A 22,500-nucleotide genomic window follows, 5' to 3' on the forward strand; every position below is an offset into this window, starting at 1 on the left:
GGCGCTTCTTAAGAAAGAAGCATAGTGCGCTAAAATCCGGTGACCATTATTCAGTGTACCTAATAATACATCTTCGTATATAGGATATAAAGATGGTCATTCGATAGTGATATTTCTGCGGTAGCTAGTATTTTCACCAAACAATCTCTAGCGGGATATTAGCTCCTCGGTTACAACCGTAAAACAAAAGAAACTATATAGAGAAGTAAAACCTGAGGCTGCATAATTAAATGTCTCCAAGGAAATATGTCTTGAGAGAAAGCTTCACCCCATTCGTAGGAGCTTTAAAAAAAACTGATTTTAGTGAATTGTCAAGTCTAACATTTCATCGGATCACAGTTTTTCTTGTATCCCGTTGGTATCTCGTTTAATCCTAAATGTCCAATTTGTTTTTTGCTACCTTTCTATCTATCTATCTATCTATCTATCTATCTATCTATCTATCTATCTATATATCTATCTATCTATCTATCTATCTATCTATCTATCTATCTATATCTATATATATATATATATATATATATATATACATACATCTTTTCTAGTGTCGTTTCAATGAAAAATATATAATTTCCATTCGCGAATTCAAATATGGCCTTAAAAAATTTTTGAAAAAGAAAATCAATTGGCTCATGTTATGAAAGAATAAGCTTCTCGTATGGACTTAATATGAAGAAATTGTTTTATCTGGAAGGAAAGGATTTTACCTATATCAGAGTTGCTTCTCTGCGATCGCCTATTCGAAATCAACGTCAATAGTGTTTTAATACCAACACATCTAAAAGTGAAATGTGTCTAAGAAATGTAATTGTTTGTCATGCATTTTCTGATATAATTTTCAATTTAATTCTCCGACCAAATAACCAACACGTTTGCTCTCAAAAATCCTGTACCATCACCTTATAGATGGAGGTATGCGACAAAAACTGTCTGGATTGGTTGTCATGAAGTTGAAATAGAAGAGTAATGTGAAAGGACATCTGAGTAAAAGGATGTTTGGTAGAAAAAGTATCTTCTTGTGAATACAATAGTGTATAGCAAACTTAATGTAATTATAGGCAATTACCCACATTAGTTGTAAGACACTGGGAAATACATAATTACCTCGTAAATCTAACAGTGTTTAATTAACACGTGCGTCTTAGCGATGAGTTTACAATGTAAATTACATGTTTGTGTGTATGTGTGTGTATTTACATATGTATGTATGTTAAAACATCAATGTTCGCTTTTTCAACAAAGTTGGATATAATTTTCTAGATATAAAAGTGCCAAGTCACTTTTACTGCCACTATTAAAGATACTTGTCATTTATAAATAATATATATGAATACATGTGTAACTGAGGAATAGTCGTACATGAGTTTATGCATCTATACCTTGTATGTATTTGTATATATATATATATATATATATATATATATATATAAACTTAAATAAACTTACATATGTTTCGACCAAAGTCTGGCCCAGGCCTTGTCTAGCTTAATAGAACACCACCTGATAGGATTATCTAAATCGTGTTTAAGTCAAGTTTTGTTTATTGGTCCATTCAAGTAGTGAGTTCTTGTTGAGTGAGATGTATCCAGGTATGGGTGGCTTATCCAGTATTCCTTGAAGAAATCTGTCCAACACACGAAACCATAGGATATATTAGCTTCTGAAGGGCATAATATTTAACGGTATAATTTTAATTACTTAATTCTTTACCCGTTTCCCTGTCTTACTGTTATTTTCAGTTATTTTGGTGATTTTGGTGGTTGAATCGGAACTTTAACTCCTATTTCTAAACAGGATGATGCTTTGTGCATCCATATGCTTTTGCTAATATTTAAATTTATAGCTATATAATGCTATTAAACATGGAATCGCCTATATTGCTGTTGATATTATTATCAAATACAAATATTCGCCACAGGTAATATTAACAACAGTAATATCTAACATATATATATATATTGAGGTTTAATAAAACGACAAGAAGCGGAAATTATGACATATATATATATATATATATTTCTTTACGAATGATTTTGATATACCGTGCCGAGTTTTTCAATCTTGTAAATAGTAATGATAGTATTTATATAAGTTTAAAGCTTATAGCGATCACCGTGCAATGACTAAGGAAAATAGTCTATTAATGGAGCATATAATCCCACGACAGAAAAAAGTAGGCTATCCCAGCCTTCAGGTTTGAGCTCCTGCGTGTAATGGGGTTCCATACAATTCATTATGCAACACCGTACGTATTGTGTGTCTTGACGTGTTGACATTTGCTGGCTGCGATTGAATATTTCCTGCACTGTTACCACGTTTTTCGCTGATCGTGATGTGGTTTGACGGCCACTTCTTGAATCGTTCACAGAGCCCGTGGTCAACGGCTTTGCATGACAACATTTCATTGTCTCCGTCGTAGTGTTGCATGCATACCTTTCATGCACGCCACCGATCTGAACCAAAACAATGGGATTCCACACTTCATAGCGTGCTGCTATCCTAGCTCGCTCCTGAACAGTCAAGCTGCCGGCCATCTGGAAAATAAGAAAAGAGAAATAAGACAATAAGAAAATAAGAAATCCCCATTCGTGTTGTCTGCTTAAAAAATATTTTCGTCATGATTTCAATGATACTAATAACTGAACTTTGTTTTATTTTTTATTTTTTATTTTTGTCAACACTTATAAGAATGTTAAAACGATCGTGCTAACCAAAATTGCTACCAGTAACATACGGGAAGTCACGATAACACACACTACTTTCGGGAAAGATTAAACTTGCCACTGGAGCAACAAATCATATTTTTAGAAATCTAGGTTAAGTTTTTTATGTTGTCATATATTTTGCCTGAACGCTAGTGTTTCTTTGTTAGAGTTCCTATAATATTCTTTGTAGATAGTTTATATAATTTAATGCTGGTATATTCGGGATTATACACACTCTTATACACACGTATATATATCTTCATGCTTGCATACATACACACACATAAAATTGTACGTACACGCATACAGACAACGACACGCGTATGTATCACATGCGCTTCCGAATAAATATACATACTCAAGACAGCCGTTTACTTCATTTGCATACCGACTGCTATGCAGATGCCTTGATATGAACCTGCAACCAAAAAGATTCTCGGGTATGTATCCGCCTCAGAATATATGGTGTTGTCTTTGTTGATCAATCTTGTTAGATGTGTGATTAATTATTATAAGAGTTCGGAATGTGGAACGGCTACCTATCCAGGCCTGGTTGCAAGATGATTCTAACCAAGTGAGTATGTGTTTTACGATTGGAATAAAATAAGATTATTCACATGCGGACTTTTAGACGTTGGAGCTAGTTTCATACAATGTTATGAATGAGTATCTATGAACAGGATATTGAGCTCAGTATGCATGCGTGCTAATCTCTATTCTTCGATAAAATGTCTACGTAGTTTATGAAATAAGCTGATCTATTTCACCTCTAGGTGTGCTCCTATACAGTATGAGCTTATATGATCTGATCGGACTATATATAAATACACATATATTCCATCCTCAAAATATAGGGTTGTACCGAGACGATGGGCTATTCACATAAATCATACTTCATATTCACACACTAGATAATTGTAAAAAAATTCTCGGAACGTATGTTTAACTGCATGTGCTTAAATAAAATACGGTAACTATAAATTTGGGTTAAACGACTTCTTTAGAGGGACATCTAGTAAAAGAATGCGGTACTTGCAAGACCTTGCACAAATCTGATGAATAACCTATAAATATAAACCCAATGCTATCACATTATCCCACTATTATCTTTAAAATCTTCGTAACTAATATATGGAAAAGGAATTCTAGTTTTTCATCTTATAAAGATATTTTAATTAGGCATCCCCTTACTAAGAGAGGTCCGTGGCAGATAACGGCTTGTTTTGATGTTTATCAGGCCGATATTTATCTTTTATTTATTTTTTGACTTAGAGATAGTTTTAATAATTTGTGATGTAACATGAATGCCATTAATCGCTTTACTACAATCTTCGGTACTACCATTCAGAATTCGAGCATTCATCTTCGACAAAAAGGAAAAAAGAGAAGAAATATTCCGAACTGGATGGCGACTCTTACGCAAACATATCAGTTGATGTAATTACACATGGTTATTAGCTTCTTTTTGTGGAGGGTTTATATCGGTATCAGTATTTGACAGGCACTTTGTTTAATCGACACCTAACATTTCAAAGACTAAGTTGCTCTTGGTTCGATTTCAAACCGAAGCGTAAACACTCAAAACAAATATGCAAAACTTTTTTTACCGAAGCGGTATTAATTCTGCTAGCTCGCCACAATCAATCAAACAACTGGTATATCGTATTACAACGTTGTAAAAAGCAGCTAGGATGCTCCTATATAACCGTACTACCAAAACTAAAAATAAAAAAGCTATATATATATATATACACACATATATGCAGAGACCCCCTTCGGTCATGACTGACCATGGGATTGCACCTAGAAAGTTACCCTCCCAGGTACAAATCCGGGCCTGGTTGTTTATGGAAGACCAGCAGTCACTCATGCATACCGGCCTCCCCTCTCCACGCCACCAGTGTTATCCAAGGGAAAGGCAAAGGCCGATACAGCTTGGCACCTGTGACGTCGCAACTCATTTCTACAGCTGAGTGAACTGGAGTAACGTGAAATAAAGTGTCTTTTTCAAGAACACAGCACGCAGCCCGTTCCGGGATTCGAACTCACAACCTCACGATCGTGTGCTCGACGCTCTAACCACTGAGCCATGAGCTCTCTCTCTCTCTCTCTCTCTCTATATATATATATATATATATATATATATATATATATACACACCACACACACTCGCATATATATATACATACATGCATACATACATACATGCTTACATACATACATGCATGCATACATGCATGCATACATACATACATACATGCATACATACATACATACATACATACATACGTACATAATACGTACAATACATGCATGCATACATACATACATACATACATACATACATACATACATACATACATACATACATACATACTTATGTATGTATGTATGTATATCCTGTTGGTGTTGACTGTCGGAGAAAAGAGTACTCAGTAAGTAACATAGGAGATATTAATAATGTATTTCACTTTGGACGACGAAGTCTCTTCCTACTCTTAGTCTGGCCTCTGCATATATATGTGAAAATCAGAGAGTAGCGAGAGTAATTTTCTTGTAAAAGAAAGGATAGGAAAATATGGCTAAACAAAGGGAACAGAACAGGACTGCTAGAGGTTTATAAAGAGACCGATACAGAAAAGGTACAGAGAAAAATATGAAGAGAGCGACAAGGAAACATAGAGAGAGATGTTGAACGAATCATACACAGAGAGTGAAAGATGAAGTGATTTAGAGAAGCCGGTAGAAAATTATAGAGAACTTACAGAGAAAACTATATATACATAGATATGGAATAATCGAGGGAGACAGAGAGAGAAAGAGATAGGAATCTAACAGTGTGAGAGTTAGAATGTGACGAAGGGAGAGATACAATGTCTGAAGCAAAGACAAATTGAAAAAGAGAGAAAAAGAGAGAGATAGAGAGGGGGAATAACAAAAGAGAGAGATAGAGACAATGACACAGAGGGTGAGAAAGTGATGGACAGATAAAGATAGAGAAAGCGAGGAGTCGTTGATGGAGAGAAAATAACCGATTGAGACAAATAGAGAAAATCTATGAGACATAGATTAAAGACAGACATTGATAGAGATGTAGATCGGTTAAAGACGGAGAAATGAAGAAAGAAAGAAAGAGAGAGAGAGAGAGAGAGAGAGAGAGAGAGAGTATGTGTGTGTGTTTGTGGAAGTGGAGAAAGATTCAGCTAGTGAGGAAAACACAGGCAGTAAGACAGGGGGATTGACAGATAGGAGGAAGATAGAGGGAGAGAGAGAGAGAAAGTGATACGAAGAAAGAAGCATAAAGGAGAGAGACCTTGACAGCGCGATGGGGAGAAGAAGAAACTGAGGACGCTTTTGTGTCAAAGTGTTGAAAGCTTCCATATTTTATATCACAAACCAAACAAACATCGCTAAAGAAATATAAGCAAAATATTCTAACAAAATATTGATGCACAGAATGAAATGGGAAGTGAGGAGTCATCATTATATTCGCTGTTAACGTATTTATAAATTTAATTTGATTATATACAGAAAAATAGCAAAATTAATTAAAATTTTATGGTACATAATTTAGCATTGTCACTCTTGTTCCTGCACCTGTAATGGTTGTCATTGACGTTGCCAATGTTGGTTTTCTTGTTGTTATTGTAGATTATGGGGTTAATCTTATTAATGTAATGTTATTAAGGTCGAGGTTAAAGTTTCATGGAATATTGAATTTTAAATTTGTACTTGCTCCTATTTTGTTATAATTTTCCCTCGATGAAATGCAACGTATTTTTTCTTAAGGCAATGTATTGTACTGTAAATGGATAAAACATTCAACCTGCTGACACATTCACCTACCTCGGCAGCATTCTTTCATCAACAGGAAACATCAGCACAATCTCAAAAGAAGGATCTCAGAACCCATTACTGTCATTAGCAGACATCGGAAAATGCAGACCAATCAACCTCATATTTATGCAGACCAATCACCCTCAAATATAGTGAATGTCTATTGCGCAACGCTTCTTACAATCCACTTACATGTCTAGATATTTTATAGGATATTACAAGGATGATTCAGAGATACTTTTACATAGAGTGTCTTTGCATAGTTCTGCACATTCGTTGGAAGAAATCCATTGACACCGAAGTACTTCAGTAAAACTGAATATGGATGTGGCAGCTCAAGAGAGTTCAATCAGTTTGAGAACGCCTTGGGAAGATGGTCAGTCCGTATTAGCGGCAGGCAAGATCATCCTATCACAAATGACTTCACTAAGTACAAATTTGTTAGTAAAAGTGCGATATCGGGAGACAAATAGAGTATTCAAGAAGAGTATAAATGTAATTCCAAAAGACTCCAATCAGCATTGTTGATTCATGAGACCTGCTTTCCTAATACCGACAAATTCCACAATCTAATTCATCCTAATGAGTTGGGAGTAAAAGACTCTACATTGAGTCTTGATGGAAGAATATATTGTAAAACAGCAGATTTTTCAAATATGAACTCCATATTAGACCTTATAGAGTAGATCTATGATCAAATTATCCAATTCTGATTTCCTTTCAAGATATCAATACACGATTTGTGGAAGGGAAATTTAGCTCCTACTTCCTTCTGAGGGTGGAGCCCATATGGACTGGAATGAATGGCAAGAAGTACAGCTCAGCTGTTTTTTTTTTCATTTGCGAACATTGTAGTACCAATGTATAAATAGTATGAGAATGTGTATTTTTAATTCTAACATTTCCATGTTATACATTTTCTCAATAGTTTTACTTGGGGAGCTTAGTTTGTGTAGAAAAATATATAACAAAGTGAACCTTGTTATATTGCCATTGTAATATATGTTACTTCCGTTTCTGTTTCAACTACTGCTGCTACTTCTAGTGTAGCATTTGTTTGTATCCCAATTATAAAAGCGCTTTGAAGGACACTAAAACTATTATATTCATTTTCTGCAAGAATATTTTTCTCTTCAAACTTTTCTAGAATTGCTTGTCAAAATTGATTATAATTGCATTGGCTGGTGTCGTTTATGACACTGAAGCACATATTTTGGAAACAAGCATAATTTCTAGACGAATCAATATGTCTTAAGATTTTCCCATTAATGATGATAATGATAATAAATTTAAAAACGAAAATCACTTCTTATTTTGCCACTAGAGAGAAATTACGAAGTCGTTGGAAAATACACAAAACTGTCGGTGAAAAAGAGGCAGACAGCAGACATGATAAACAATGATATAGGGAGAAATGAAAAGTTCCAGTAGGAAAACAGTTACCTTGCATTACTGCTAGACCGTGGATTTCTCAAACTTTTTCATAATCCTGATTCAAACATTCCCGTAGAAAGTATTACTTCAGTGAAACTTCATCGATATCTGAGTCTCCACAAGAAAATCATAATTCTTTTAAATACTAACGGCTTCATCATAATATTTTGCAACGGTGGTTTGGCCGAAGACCATTACCAATGTACGCCAACTTGCTTAGCTAAGTCTTGGCAGGTGTGTACTGCATTCTAGCACCAAAGCACGTCCAGGAATGTTAGTGATGGCCCATAACTATTCAAATGTTAGAATTTCACACAATTCATTAGACTTTGGTTGTGTAAAATGAGAGCACACTCTTCTACGATCTGACTGTCTTGTCAAATTTCCCTTTAGATACCTGCTGCTAGGTTACTCTTCACATATAATTCTGAAGTTGCTGAGTATTTTACAGGCACATGTTTCCTTATTATTATCCACACTGAGAAACAGTGTGGAAAATAATGTTACATAAGAGGACATTTAAATTAATATCAGTCAGGCAGGCTACGAAGCATTTTCTGTATACCGATTGCATATACTTTGGATCAATTCGAGGTTATCTTAAAATACATTTTCCCCAAGATGTTACGCGGTATGATCGAAAGAAGAACGTCATGATTAAGTTCAAGTGAAATTGTTAAACATTCGTCTGTGTGTGTTTGTCCGACCTCACTCCAAACTGTGCTTACGTTGACATTTCTTGAAAGCCAGTACTTTGTTCTTATATTCCGCAGTTATGTGGTTCAACAAATAGACGTGAAGGAAACAGGTAGCAGACTTAAGCATAACTATTCGGAACGATTTGATCGGCTATAACTTGTTCAAGGTTGTATCGTTGTAGCCACAATATTTGGATCGAAACGAATAAAAGAATACAAGAATAACAGACATTAAAAAGAACGAAAAATTACAAATACACGAAATAATTAAGTGAAAGAAATTGGTTTCAGCAATGAATTAGTCAGGAGCCGCCGATGCAGACTGAAATTTAAATTTCTAAAGGACTTATAAAAAAAAGCATACTAAAACTTAATCGCTTCGTCTATTCTGGCTGGTTGTGATAGCTTCTACTTCTATTAATAAATTAATTTATAACTGTAGCAATATCATTTCTTATTGTAATTAGGCTCGTATATCGTAACTTCATTCAATTTCTTTTTTATTTTATTTTAGTTCCATGTACATTTATATTTTACTGTGGAAGCTTTTTTTTCGTTTCGATATAATTAAATGCAGTTGTCAAAGTTAGGAAGTGATGTGTCAATTAACTGATGGGAAGAAATACTGTCTCGCATAATTAGGATTCCAACAATATATTGCTAAAAGGAAAGGAACAATTTTCGGTGACAGTTGCAACTAAGTAAAATGCTCATTTATGTTTCAGTTAAAGTTAAAGTCTAACTACTACTACTACTACTACTACTACTACTACTACTGATGCTTCTGTTTTTTCAGTAGCTTAGGAAAAATGTTAGGTGATCGCTAGCTATATCCAAATCGCAACTATTGAACGGAGTATGGAATATATATTCTGCAAATACTCAGAACCGCCATATTGATTTCTTAGATAGACTCGCTACATTTTTCTTCAACAATATTAAAATAAGTTCTTTCCCGAAGGAATTACTAACATACCTGAAGATGGCTTCCTATGCGAATAAAAACCAGATTGTCATATTAGTTTGTCTGGAAATTACTTCTGCTCTATGTCACTCACCATCTTAGCATTCATACATTGTTAATGAAAAATGTGTGTTAAAGACACATGTATCATTGAGTTCCACATGAGCAATTCATTCGATCATATATTGATTTCTAACGAAATTCGTTTAACTCATTATAATAATGTTATTCGAAAACTACGAGTATAGGTGAAGCACATATCTGATTGGAAACGCTGCTATTAAACCCACAATGATAAAAAGGAGTTTTCTTTTGTGAAATTAAGATACGTACATTTGTGATACGTATATGAGACGCAATAATTGAATTAACCCATGTCACTCTAGTGTTTTATGTTACTGTAACACATTAGAGAGTTAGATCAGCACTCTAGCATGAAAGCAATTACTCGTTTAGTATGTTACTAGAATACATTCTATTAACTCACTACAGACGAGTGAAAAAGGTCATAGTTCGCAAGATTTATATTTAGAATACATGAGACTTGAATAACACAAGTCACTCAAGTGTTGCTATTATTCCGGTACACACGGGAGTTCGATCAGTACTGCAACCTTTAATATTTTTCAAGAAATATAAAAACAAATAGTTGAGTAATGTTTTATTTCTTCCAAATTAAAAACACCGTCAATATCGGATTTGTATTGGAATTTAGAATATTGTTCTAGTTGGAGACTTCAGTTTACACGCCTCAGTTCATCGTTACGTTATGATTAGTTAGCATTAATATTCCTTCCTCTACATGAGCCGCTTATCCGTAGGAGTTCACCACTGACTGCTGTAAAATTTCGAGCAAATCATTGATTTTATGAGTTACTGTTTCTCTTTTGCAGCAGCATAAAAAACTCATTAAAAATTTCTATTGATTAGGTGTACTAGGAATTTTATAAAAAAAATACATAATCAATTCATATGAGAGCTGCATTTTAGTGGTGCTTATCTGAACATACCAATGTTTCAATACAAATCTAACCGTTTCCAGAATTCTGATCCGAAAAAGGATATATGGAAACGGTTACAATCAGGAAATTCGATCTCGCAATATGTATTGTCATATCCTTCGTTTACAACAATTACTTCTCACATTAAATGAAGGAACCGGTAGGCAATCACCCGTTAGAAGTAGCAGCCAAATTTGCCTCAAATAGCAATCTACCCCTCTCAAAATCAAAGTTAGTAGTCCTTGTTGCATTATTTGTAATCTAACAAACAGGACGGTCATGGTAAGAATGTCTCTGAACATAGCTCCGTGTGGCCAGTTACAATCATTTTTGTGGGGGTAAGTGGCAGTGAATGATTTCATTCTTTTTCTGAATTGTATAATCAGGGCATACCCTTCAATGCCACCCTCCTCCACCATTTTAGAGTCGAGTGTCACAGTTCTGATGTTTTTTTTCTTCATGTAGATTAAACCAGTCACGCACAATTCAGTTTTGCTCTCATACGAAATGTAAAAAATTTTCGACCCTGTTGATAATCGAATCGCATTTCTACAGGTCACAGTTTGTAGGAGTTCTTACTCGGTGTATTATTATTATTATTATTATTATTATTATTATTATTATTATTATTATTATTATTATTATCATCATTATTATTATCATTGAGCGAGATAGTAGTACATGACATGAAAGTGACACTGGGGTAAAATATACGAAGCCTAGTATATCCATCATGACTAACCATTTGATGAGGGTGCACCAGTAACATGCATCACAAACATAAGTGCGCGACATAGGGATCTCATATGAAAATAAATAGGGCATGACCTTTCAGGTGGTGCCCAGTTAGAATTTTCTTCAGAATGTGTATCCTATCCCGCTCGAAAGTTCCCTGAATAAGGACTGTTTAAGGATGATGAAGAAAGCACCTCTGTTTTCAGAGGTGAATTATCCAAACCCCAAATAATTCTTCTCAACACATGGCTATGATGCTCCCCCACTACTTTTGCTCGTGATCAGAGATGCACAAATTGTCAGCCACTAAGGGACATGCTCAACTAGTTAAGGTCAAACAACTGACAAGCAAATCTGTGGTATTGAGCAGAATATTTGCTGTCGCCCATCTTTTATACCAAGACAAAACAATGTACATGATAACACTTCGAATCAGTTAAGATCAGAAGCCATGAGAGCCACTGCCTGGTACTGCATCAGGGCATTTATTATTATTATCATTATTATTATTATTATTATTATTATTATTATTATTATTATTATTATTATTATTATTATTATTATTATTATTATTGAGCGAGATAGTAGTACATGACATGAAAGTGACACTGGGGTAAAATATACGAAGCCTAGTATATCCATCATGACTAACCATTTGATGAGGGTGCACCAGTAACATGCATCACAAACATAAGTGCGCGACATAGGGATCTCATATGAAAATAAATAGCGCATGACCTTGCCGGTGGTGAGTTAGAATTTTCTTCAGAATGTGTATCCTATCCCGCTCGAAAGTTCCCTGAATAAGGACTGTTTAAGGATGATGAAGAAAGCACCTCTGTTTTCAGAGGTGAATTATCCAAACCCCAAATAATTCTTCTCAACACATGGCTATGATGCTCCCCCACTACTTTTGCTCGTGATCAGAGATGCACAAATTGTCAGCCACTAAGGGACATGCTCAACTGGTTAAGGTCAAACAACTGATAAGCAAATCTGTGGTATTGAGCAGAATATTTGCTGTCGCCCATCTTTTATACCAAGACAAAACAATGTACATGATAACACTTCGAATCAGTTAAGATCAGAAGCCATGAGAGCCACTGCCTGGTACTGCATCAGGGCATTTATTATTATTATCATCATTATTATTATTATTATTATTATTATTATTATTATTATTATTATTATTATTAGTATTATTATTGGTGGTGGTGGTAGTAGTAGTAGTAGTAGTAGTAGTAGTAGTAGTAGTAGTAGTAGTAGTAGTAGTAGTAGCAGCAGCAGCAGCAATTAATGATGTTGCTGTCCTTATTCTTTTTAGCTTCATATCAATTCCTATCGGGCCAAATAGGGTAAAAAACACTCTATCCCAAACTGTCTGACCTTAATGCATCCTTGCTTATATGAGACGGTAGACTGTTAATTTGAATAGATTTAAAATTATTTCTATCAGATCAAGAGCTCGTAAAAGGAATCCTTCATTAGTCAGATGCCAAAGGCAAGGTATTCATACCACGGTGGTTGGTGTCATACAATAGACCCTTGAAACGCGACAAAGCGCGAGTTGTGTACGCAGAATTCCTTTTAATAAGTTTGTTTCACAATCATGGCACCTAATGGGATCTTTGTTCGATGATCTCACTACATAGTATCTTGAATACGGGTGTCTTAATATTGCCTCAGGTCAAATCTAGACGTGTAAATTTGGTTAGATGAATCTGTACGAAATGGGTTGGAAAGTCTTCAGCCGTAATTTAATGATTAAACAACCATGTCACACATTCTGTCATCTTAATTCTCCTCTTAGAGGACGTTGTGTCTATAGAACGCTCAGTCGCTTACACGCTAAATCAACGAGCAGGTAGTTCAACAGATCATACAATCGAATAAACTTCATCAAAAGCGATGGCCAACCATTTACTTATAATCTGTCGAGCTTAGTTGAAAAGCAATTGATAAAGCACCAATATTTGGGAAGCAAAGATTGTTTGCGAATTATATATGAGCTGTGTTTTGAATAGGTTTCATGAAAGTTGCCAAATCGCCGGTTAGCGAATAAATACTTGCTGCTTAGAACGGTTACTTATATAACAACTGTAATGCCTAGTTTAAGAACAGATTATTTCTGAAATACTGTCATGTGTGACTATTGGAAATTAATTATGTCTTCCTTATCACCTTTTAGTATTATATGTACTCTTTGTATTCCTCAACATAAACACACACACACACACATATATATAGTTCAAAATTTTCAGAAAATTTAGGAGTTGCTAAAGTGTCTATCACTAGACTTAACATGGCATCGATTCAATTTCCAGTGTAGAAAAATAGAGTGACGGAAATAATGATATTGATTTAAATTTCAACTGAAATTATTTTAAATTTAAAACGTTTAAACAAACAATCAGAATATTTGAATATAATATGCTTCAATGAATTTGTTGGGTTCTTTTGCAATAAAATAGTTAACTCATGCTCAACACATACTTTGAGATGTTTTGATGTTTTCGTATATAGAAACACAGACATACAGATGTACGCATTTATACACACACCCTCGTACACACACACATATATATGTATGTATATATGTATGAATGTATGTTGGTGTGCGTATATGTGTGCATGCTTTTATGTATGTATGTAATTATGTATATATATATCAACTTTTACAAGAGAAATGTTGGCTGTGGTTTCTAACTTATCACTCTGGCTGATGTAGATGAGCAAACCGAATCTTCAAATTCACTGTTTTCCTTTTCTTTTTAAAATCAATAAATGTCCCCATAATCATCCCTTTAGCTGAATACCAACATATTATAATATATAATAAATGCGCCCTTTTAAAGCCTAGCCAGGCTCATGGGCCCGGTTTGCCGGTTTCTATGGCGTATGTGTTCCCCAGCAGGACGTGACGCCAGTCCATCGCAGCGTTACACATTTTTGCCAGCTGAGAGCACTGGAAAACGTGAAATGAAGTGTTTCACTCAAGAACACAACGCGTCACCCGGTCCAGGAATCGAAACCACAATCTTAGGATCATGGTTCTGACTCCCTAACCACTATGCCACGCGTCTCCACATTATAATAAGTATATACTTGACATAAATAAATATACATTGATAAACGCGCACGTGTGTGTGTGCGTGTGTGCGTGCGTGTGTTTGTGTGTGTGGGTGTGTGTGTGTGTAGTGGTGTGACTGCATATGTACGTTCACACATTCTATTGATTCTTAAGTGCGAATTTGTATGAGTCTCATTAGATACAAAAAGCGCTCTCAGGTTATAAGAATTAGTTGCATACTCATATATGCATATGCTATTATTTATGGAAGGCAGTAATTATTTTACAAACTTTTCACTAGATAGCACATAATGTATTCTGTTGTACCAGCGTTAAAATCAGCAGTAACGAAAGTATGTAATTATGGTATTCAGTACAATTAGAATTTTCTGTAGATGCATGAACAGAATCTTCTATCCACCGAATATGTTGAACACTTGATAAACACACAGAGACACACATATAGATATTTACACGCTGGTGTGCTTGTGTCATACAAAATTTCAATAATTTCAAGTGCATTTATAAACTCTCTAATATGTATGTCTAACTATATGTTTCGGCAGGTGTTTTAAAACGAAGAGAGCGATGCGTCATGAATATTCGTACAGGGTGACTGCTGTTTGATCGGTGTTCTGTTAAGGTGCTTCATTCGGGAGTCATAATAGGCAAGCCGTGGCGACTTTCAGGAATATTAATGCTTTCAATTGGACTATTGTATTGTGACCATGCATATGCTCGTCCTTATCAGCCTTATCAGCTACGTGACAACACTAACATGGCAGTTTACAGATATGAGAATAAATGAATTAGAGCTTGTGTATGTAGAGATCCGTGTGTAGATAAACTAAATATATGTACGTATGTACGTGTTTGTATGCATGTATGTTTGTATGTACTATCTGTGCGCATATTTATTTATCTATGTCTACATGCATGCATGGATGAATGTATGTACGTACGTATGTACATAGTGATTTCCGCGTTCGCCACCACAACGTCGTTTAGGTTTAGCAGCTCTTCCTCTTTGTGTTACCAATTTTGACCCTCCGCAAAATCCCAAATTTTATTTAATTTGCTTTGTGGGAGCAACTGTTTAATCAAAAGCATATATTGTTGTTAAATCCTCGAAATACTAGAGTTGAAAAACAGCCAACAACTGATGAAGGGTCATTATTTATGTTGTTTGTCTTGTTTTCCATTTGTGTCTTTCGTTGTTCGAAAAATAGTTCATATTCCATGTACTCATACTTCGTATTTTTTCTCGTTCACGTTCCGTGACGTCCAGTCCAGATATGTATATTATATATATATATTATATATATATATATATATATATATTATATATATATATATATATATATATATATATATAATACGTATAGATGTATGTACATATACGTATATATGTATATGTGTAATATTTATATTATTATATGATTGAGCGTCACGCATCTTATTCCAAGTAAGTTTTATCTTAATTCTAATGTGCACTCTATACGATCTTTTTACACTTTCATTTTTCTCTCTTTCTCTCTCTAAATCTTTTACCTCCTCTTCTCCCACTATTTTGCCCTATTACTCTGTCACTCTCTGTCACTCACTCCTCCTCCCTTGCTCTCGTGGCTTACACGTGACCATCGGCCACCTTTCTTTCTCCTCCTAACTTGTTATAGCTGGAACAAGTCTGATTTACGCGTTCATCACCACAACCTCATTTAGGCTTAGCACCCCTTCCTGTTTCTTTTCACTGTCCTGTCTATCTTACCAATTTTGACCCTCCGCAAAATTTCAAATTTCATTTCATTTTCTTTGAGGGAGCAACTGTTTCATCGAAAGCGTATATTGTTGGTAAATGCCCAAAAATACGAGAGTAGAAAAACAGCCAACAACCGATGAAGGGTCGTTCTTTATGTTGTTTGTCTTGTTTTCCGTTTGTGTCTTTCATTGTTCGAAAAAATAGTTCATATTGTATATACTCGTACTCGGACTTTTCGTTTCGAGAGGTCCTGTACCCGTATATGTATATATGCACATATATTATTATATATATATATATATATATATATATATATATATATATATATATATATATATATATATATATATATATACATATATATACCGGAGTAAAGACATAAATGTGAAACAAGGTGGAAAAAAGAGTACTCAAATACCAGGGGTAGAGTAATATGCTTTATTTAAAAGCACCAGAAATTCAACAAAACTGTTACTCGGAGTTTCACGTTCCCGTTCGTCGGGCAGTTTTGTTATAATAGAACCGAACAAAACTGTCCAACGAACGGGAAGTGAAACTCCGAGTAACAGGTTTTGTTGAATTTTTGCTGCTTTTAAATAAAGCATATTACTTAGTAATAAGTGTATATATATATTATATATATATATAATATATATATTATATATATATATATATATATATATATGAAGTACATTCCAACATAAGACCTATCGGAAAAAGGGGACTTAATTAGATCCGCTTCAATTTTAGTAAGTGGAAAGAAAGATAGGAAAGCAGACGGAGAGAAGGATCCGTGGTGGAAGGAGGATGGAAGGCGATATTAAATCCTTGCGCATACATCTGAGTCACATAGAAGAATAGTCCAAAGGGCAATGGAAACATACTAAAGAAGGTATGAGGACATATCTTAGAATAATTGACAGACAGTACAAACCTCCGGTAGACACAGTATCTTCAATCTACAATATCAGGTGAGACTTCTTCAATCCCCACCACAAACTACTCAAAAAGGGTTCTTAATACGTATCTGATAATGTCAACAGCAATTAAGACTCATTTTGACCTTTGTGTCCAACTGATTTATCTACAAATATTTTTTTTTTATGTGAAGCCTAAAACATAACGAGAACCAAAGCTCCAAAGAAAAATATCCCGACCTAAATTTCACACATCTCTTTACATCATTACTTTCACTGCTGACTAACCCTATTCAATAATAATATTTCCACATCACACCAAAATGTACATATCCTCACTATAATTCCTTTTAATTAACATCCTACAAACACACGTTTCCCCGCACCACAATTTATCCCTATCCTTATAGGCGCAGGCGCTATCTGTGTATAAAAAGCTCCCACATTTTTTTAACCTAATTTTTGACCGCTGTGTGGTAAGTAGCCTGCTTACCAACCACATAGTCCCGGGTTCAGTCCCACTGCGTGGTACCTTGGGCAAGTGTCTTCTACTATAGCCTCGGGCTGACCAAAGCCATGTGAGTGGATTTGGGAGACAGAAACTGGAAGAAGCCCGACGTATATGTATATATATAATATATATATATATATATATATATATATATATATATATATATATATATATATATATATATATGTATATATGTGTCTGTGTATGTTTGTGTGTCTTGTTGTTCCTCCAGCATCGCTTGACAACCGATGGTGGTGTATTTACGTCCCCGTAAGTTAGCGGTTCGGCAAAAGAGTCCGATAAAATAAGTACTAGGCTTACGAAGAATAAGCTCTTGGGTCGATTTGCTCGACTATAAAGGCGGTGCTCCAGCGTGGCCGCAGTTAAACGACTGAAACAAGTAAAAGAGTAAAAAAGAGGGTAAACTACTTTCCTCGCATACAATACACTCATGTAGCTCCACTGACAATCCCCTAGAAAACAACTTAATAAAGTTATATAAAGCCAAAACATAATTTAATACAGCACGGTTTGATGTAAATAAGGAATATGAAATTTTGAAGCCGTTGCTGATGTTTTCCTTGTTTGCATACATACATACATTTACACACACACAAACACACACACACACACACACACACACACACACACACACACACACACACACACATATATATATATATATATATATATTCATACATATTTACATATGTATATAGAGAAGAAAAATGACAGATGACAGACAGGTTATTAGATATATAAGTAGAAAGCTAGCTAGCTTTTTAGGAAAATGTTATTTTATTATTATTATCAAAAGCAATTCATTTAAGAGTTTCCTTGTTTAACAGGAAATTTTTGTTAAAAAATTTACGAAGTAATAAAAAGGTACAGAAAAATATGCATTATCATACACAAACGCAAAACCATACACACATACACACACACACACGTTAGCGAAGAGAGATATTGAATTGTCAAACAGAATGTCAACAATCAAAAAAAGAAAAAAAGTAATATAAAGACGCAACACACTCAGCTTCTTCCACTTAAATGCCATATCCTTTTAGTATTTCATATCCTTTTAGGTTTCGTATCCCATTATTCCAATGCAATGTTAACCCATTTCCGATTTGTAGCGGCGAAATTATTAATAGTCGCGCATATCTCAGGTGGTCGCTTGCGAATATAAATAACCCAGCATTTGGCAAACAGTGAATGGAGAACGAAAATGTTGAGTGGAAGATACATTTAAAGCGTAACAGTCTTTAAAAAAGTATAACAGTCTATTTTCCAAAAGTCTGGCAGCAAAAGCAATTACAGATAGAGTTTGCATTTAAAAGTTCGCAATTATAGAACTCTCTTTGAAAAGGTCTTTACAGAACTCCAGATGCTTTCCGATTAGCTTAAAAGGTGCGTACATACAAGATTTATCCACAAAACAGTCTCCACCTCTGTGAATACATCAAATGGCAGTGCGCACTAGATCTCAGTTTGCTAGAGATTTGATCACTCTCAATCAGTGTAAGAAACGGTCGATTATTGCTCGATTAGCAAAGTCGAAGCAGTTTTTGCTTCGGCACCTTCTCCCAAGACTGCAGCGTAACAAAGAGGAATTATATCTGTTCTACGTCCAAACAGGCTTTTATCGTAACTCTTTTTTCTTGAAACTCCCGGAACGCCAAACATGTTGCTATCTCCTCTAATTTATGTTTTGGAGCCTTTGCTGCAGGGATTTGAGATGGAAGTTAATTGGCACTCCATCTGAACTTGGTCCAAAGAAAGCCGTATCTGCATAAACATACTTTGTCATGAATAGTGTGTTAAGGATATCAGAGGTCGAAGTGGTCAGTACTGTCTTTGAAGAGTTCTATGAGAGAACCAAAACATGCATTTATCTCCATCAGACTGCTCGTTGAGAATACAGCACCAGGAAATGAAAATTCATATAGGAGGGTGGCTATTGTCGGATCAAGAGTGCTGTTAAGAACCTCAGTATCATTCAGACCAGAATTCCAGAATTCCAACTGAATAAAATCTGAAAGCACTTGCCAGCAGCTAGGTATTGGTTCGGGCTCTTAAAACTTGGACTGATCCTGGATATTAGATTGGTCTTTCCGTTATTAAGATAACTGCATGCACGTATATTTGTATATATATATATATATATATATATATATATATATATATATATATATATATATATATATACACACACACTTTTACTCTTTTACTTGTTTCAGTCATTTGACTGCGGCCATACTGGAGCACCGCCTTTAGTCGAGCAAATCGACCCCGGGACTTATTCTTTGTAAGCCTACTACTTATTCTATCGGTCTCTTTTGCCGAACTGCTAAGTGACAGGGACGTAAACACACCAGCATCGGTTGTCAAGCAATGCTAGGGGGACAAACACAGACACACAAACACACACACACATACATATATATATATACATATATACGACAGTCTTCTTTCAGTTTCCGTCTACCAAATCCACTCACAAGGCAGAAGACACTTGCCCAAGATGCCACGCAGTAGGACTGAACCCGGAACCATGTGGTTGGTTAGCAAGCTACTTACCACACAGCCACTCCTGCGCCTATATATATATATATATATGTCTAATGTTCATCTCATTTCTCTCTAGCACCCCTCCTTTTCTGTTTTCTTTTATATAAACTGACACTAATTGTAACCTGTCCTTGTAATGTCTCCCTCATCGGACGCTCATGGGACTAATAAATGAAAACATCATCATCATCATCGTCGTCGTCATTATCGTCGTCGTCAATATCTTCATCAACATTATGGTTTTACGTTCTGAGTTCAAATGCCGCAGTGATCAACGTTGCTTCCATCCCTCAAGGGACGATAAAATAAAGTACCAGTCAAGTACTAGGGTCGATGGTACCAATTAGCTCCCTTTCACAAAAACTCCAAGCCTTGTGCTAAAATTAGAAAGAATTGCCATTAGGCAGAACCGTTACCATTCTGGAAAAATGTTTAGCAGCATTTCGTCGTCTTTACATATAGTTCAAATTCCGCCGGGACCGACTTGGAGCTTCTTTCTTCGGGATCGATAAAATAACTACTAGATAAATAGTGGTGTCTTTATAATCGACTATCCTTCACCGAACCACCCGGCTCAGTATTTCTTCTGGTTATTTATATTCCGCGTTATGATACTTTCGAGGTAAGTTTTTACAGTAGTTAATGTTATCAACATACCCAATCCCATATAGATACGGGCCGTGTGCGAAAATTGGAAACCATTATTATTAATCATTACATAATTTCCATAATAATAAATTAACCTGGGAGATATAGGCTAAATTTGTTCAGGTAATATATATTTAGCCAAATAAGTGATCTTCACAATATCAATTTCGTTGATCACCAAAGCACTGGTCGAAACATAATCCATTACATACAATAAGGCGTAGACATAGCTGTGTGGTAGAGAGCTTGCTTCTCAACCACATAGTTCTGGGTTCAGTCTCACTGCGCAGCACCTTGGGCAAGTTCTTCTGTTATAGCCTCAGGCCGACCAAAGCCTTGTAAATGGATTTGGCCTATCGTATATATGTATGTGCGTGTGTGTGTGAGTGTGTCTTTGTTTCTGTGTTTGTCTCCTCGTCACCGCTTGACAACCAGTGTTCGTGTGTTTGTAGCGGTTCAGCAACAGAAGCTTATACAATAAGTACTAGACTTTAAAACAAAAAATAAGTCCTGATGTCAATTTGTTCGACTAAAATCCCTAAAGGCTCTGCTCCAGTATGGTCTCAGTCAAATGACTGAAACAAGTAAAAGAATAAAAGAATAATATTTTCATAAAAATGTACACCCTTCTATTGATGTTCTGATTGTGTTGTTCCCATCAGTCTCTGAGATTATAATATGTCTAACGTTTTGCATTTTCTTCTTAGGTCTACTTGTACATCCCTGGACATTATAGAAGTCTCGATCGCTGAAATATTAAGGTCTATTCTTAAAACCTTTACAAGATGACTCCCTCACGCTTTTTCACTCTCCCTCTCTCCATCCCTTTCTCTCTCTCTCTCTCTGAATTACTATTTGTCGAGTGGCAATAATATGACTGACACATTTACGCACAAATTAGAATTTAGGCAAGTAAACCCATAGAAATCTGTGAGATGAGCAGCGGCAGTAGAAGCGGCAGCAGCAGCAGTAGTAGTAGTAGTAGTAGTAGTAGTAGTAGTAGTAGTAGTAGTAGTGGTGGTGGTGGTGGTGGTGGTGGTGGTAGTAGTAGTAGTAGTAGTAGTAGTAGTAGTGGTGTTGGTGGTGGTGATCGTCGTTGTGGTGGTGGTGGTGGTGGTGGTAGTAGTAGTAGTAGTAGTAGTGGTGGTGGTGGTGGTGGTGGTGGTGGTAGTAGTAGTAGTAGTAGTAGTAGTAGTAGTAGTAGTAGTAGTAGTAGTAGTAGTAGTAGTAGTACGATGTATTTAAGAAGTGACAGTTAGAACCGTTTTGAATGATTCAGTCTCCCTCTACATTCTGCATTCTCTGCATCACAATTAGTAACCTCGTCTCAAGATGATGATCATCATCATCGTCATTATCATCGTCGTCGTCGTCGTCGTTGTCATCATCATCTACCATGAACTATTTGCTGAATGTGACTGAATCTCTATAGGAAATAACAAAATAACATATCTTCTCCATGCCATTATCCATTGTCAAATGTGCACTGTCATTGTGATGGAAGTTGACAGGTGCACTTGTGAGTTATCCCAAGGAGAAGAATGAAAGGACAGTCACTAAAAGAATGAACATACGAAGTACAAACATAACCAGAATCTTAATATAGATAGATAAATAGATAGATAGATAGATAGATAGATAGATAGATAG

This window comes from Octopus sinensis, linkage group LG7 (assembly GCF_006345805.1).
Source record: "Octopus sinensis linkage group LG7, ASM634580v1, whole genome shotgun sequence".
Taxonomy (NCBI): Eukaryota; Metazoa; Mollusca; class Cephalopoda; order Octopoda; family Octopodidae; genus Octopus; species Octopus sinensis.